This window comes from Pteronotus mesoamericanus, unplaced genomic scaffold (genome assembly GCF_021234165.1).
Source record: "Pteronotus mesoamericanus isolate MK-2021 breed Mesoamerican mustached bat unplaced genomic scaffold, CSHL_Meso_final contig_657, whole genome shotgun sequence".
In the NCBI taxonomy this organism is placed as follows: Eukaryota; Metazoa; Chordata; class Mammalia; order Chiroptera; family Mormoopidae; genus Pteronotus; species Pteronotus mesoamericanus.
In genome coordinates, this window is record NW_026555229.1 from 4,143,369 (window position 1) to 4,146,125 (window position 2,757).

The 2,757-nt window shown below is 50.1% G+C and overlaps 1 non-coding gene across 1 annotated transcript; it reads left to right on the plus strand.

The window, feature by feature from the left end:
• The first annotated feature begins 1,645 nt into the window (after positions 1-1,645).
• LOC129077390 (small nucleolar RNA SNORA33) lies at positions 1,646-1,775 on the plus strand. The gene has a single exon (XR_008529848.1). It is a non-coding gene; the product is annotated as a small nucleolar RNA SNORA33 (small nucleolar RNA).
• The last annotated feature ends 982 nt before the right edge of the window (positions 1,776-2,757 follow it).

The window sequence follows — 2,757 nt, forward strand, 5'->3', positions numbered from 1 at the left end:
TGCCTCTCACCTCATGTGCTGGTTTCACTCTACTCTCCCCACCCCCCAGCAAATAAAGAATAGGCTTCTCTCTCATCCCCTGCATCTGACTCTGTTCCTGCTCTTCCAGAGGGACCCAGGTACACACACCTTCCCAAGCAAGCCCTATCTTTTCCATAACTCTGCCTTGGGCTCCTGATTGCTTATAAGCCCTGAAATGAGAAGGACATAATGGGATTAGCTGGGTCTTGCCTTTAGCCGTGACTCACAGGTCCAGGTGCCAACCTACCCTGACAGGAAGCTGGCCAGCACCAGGCCCCATCCCTTTCTTGGAATCCCACTATCTCAGGTGACCCTCCCTTGGCACCAAGTTACGGCCTCAGCCAAAGCCAAGTACATGATAGGGCAGCCATAGCTTTGCCAGGTGGTCCAAAGGCGTAGCACTTGGGGGTCAGGAAGAAGAAGCTGGCATTTGTCTGGGGAAAATGGAGGTTTGGAAAGGAGGGTGTTGGGGAGAAGACTGCCAGGTGCCCCACATGACAGGGACTGACTGGGCCAATAGCCCCTGTGGGCCTCCCTGATGTTCTAGGGGCCAAGGGCTCTGCTGTCTCTCCTCTTTCCACCTGAATGGTTCTCAGCTGAAAGAAAGGCTTGGGAGGAATAGGATGAACATAGTTGGCTCTCTGGGCTGCTGCTTGAAAGGACAACATGGGGAAACCAAGGGTTCTGCAAGAGCATGTCTGGGCCAAACTAACATTGCAAACACAGAGCCTCCAGGGAAAATAAAAGAAAATAACTCGGGGTTTGAAAAGGAAATCCAGCCAGCCCATGGTGTGGGAAGAGAAGACAAATAGCCTGGAAATCCACCATGATGACACTACTTTATACCTTACATATCATTATTTTACATCTTGCGTGAAGCTAAGGGCAGATGTGGGATGTTCCCTTTCTTCTCTTGGGCAACGAAAGGTGAAAAAAGGTTGGGGAGGAGGTGGAATAGAAGGAAAATATCCCTAGGTGATCTAAGGGGCCTTCCAGACTAGAACTTGTTCATGGGCCAGGACTGTAGGTCCCAGGGTTTATGGGAGCTGGATAGGACCATGCGGGGCAGCGGTGGATGGCGGGAGGACGGAGGAGGATCGGAACCAGGCAACTCTCCTTCCCACTGTCTAGCTAGCATGTTTGTTTCTGTGCTTGGACAGAACAACCTGCTGGACAAAAACCTATGAAGTGCCTACCACACACACAGCAGATGTACCTGATACATCCCCATCATATCATCCCCCCCCAATAACCCCAGGCTGGTACAACTTTTCTGAGCCTTGTAAAAAGGGGTATATATGTGGATAAATATTAATAGATTGTCAAAGCATGTAAGTGCACATAAGCAGACATTTAAAAAATGCCAGCCCTAGCTGGTAACTCAGTTGGTTGGAATGTTGTCCCGTACACCAAAAGGTTGTGAGTTTGATCCCTGGTCAGGTCACATACCTAGGTTGTGGGTTCAATCCCCGGTCGGGGTGCATATGGGTGGCAACCCATCAATGTTTCTCTCTCATATCGATGTGTGTGTCTCTCTCTCTCTCTCCCCTTCTCTACTTTCCTCTCTCTCTAAAAATAATAAGAACATATCTTCGGGTAAGAATTTTTAAAAAATGCCAAGTGAAAACCAGCCAAGGAGTCTGCTTACCTGAATATGTTTCTGCAGAAATTTAGAGAAAGCTGGCAATAGTAAAGCCATGTCACAAACCTTAGACTCATTAAAGTCATTTGGGTCCCTGAAGATTGCTAAGCAGAAAAAAAAAAAAAGGCGGGAAAATGGAAAAAACTGTACTTGAACAACAATTTTAAAAAAAGAAAAGGAATAAAGACACAAATGAGCATGTTTCATGCCCATTCTCTTCCCTTAACTAACTTTAGGGGTCCCTGTATAAGAAAGGACCTCTCTCCCTTCCGCAAACCCGTATCCCACTTAATATGGTATGTTTACCCTATGCGGTTATCAGATACTATCTGGCTCAGCTGGCCATTGTGCTTTGTCCCGTTTCTCTGAGAGATCTGTGAGCTCCCCAGGGGTGGGCCCAGAACTCTGGCTCCATTCTCCGTCCCACAGGGTTGGGAGGGAATTCATTGACTTTCCCCTGGGCACACGGAAGGCTCAGTCAACACTCAATCCCCAGGCGGATATATTGGCTCAGAGGGTTAGAATGGAAGAGCAGCAGACACTTGGCCAAGAAAGGCTAGAGGAGTTGGGGGAGGGGAGGGGGCGAGGGTTGGGACACAGAAGGAAGCTTGGCTCTGAACACAGCCAGCTGCCCTCTTGACCTTGCAACCCTGCTGAGCCCTGCTCAGCTGCTGGATTACCGCAGAGCTGGGGTGACATCAACTGGGGAAGAGGTTGCTGTCAGGCAAAGGGAAGGACAGGGGAGAGCAGGCTGACTGTTCTCGCAGGAGGCAGGAGGCTGGATGACTGGGGAAAGGTGGCCTAGGCTGGAGGGGGAGAGGGCTGGCCAGGGCCTGCTTGTGGGGAGGGGAAGCGGGGAGGAAAAGGACAGAGTGAGGAGGTGAAGGGCTAGGGGTTGGCTAAGGTCTCATACCTCTCACATATGGGAGAGAGGGAGGCCCTGGTTTGAACTTCTGGAAGACAGTTGTGACACACACACATTTAGCAACTACAGAAAACAAAAACAAGGGTAGACCTCTCTGACCACAAAGGCAGCTGGGGTGACCCTTTCCTCTCCGCACTTGGGCTCCAAAGCACAGTTAGGGCAGGAAAAA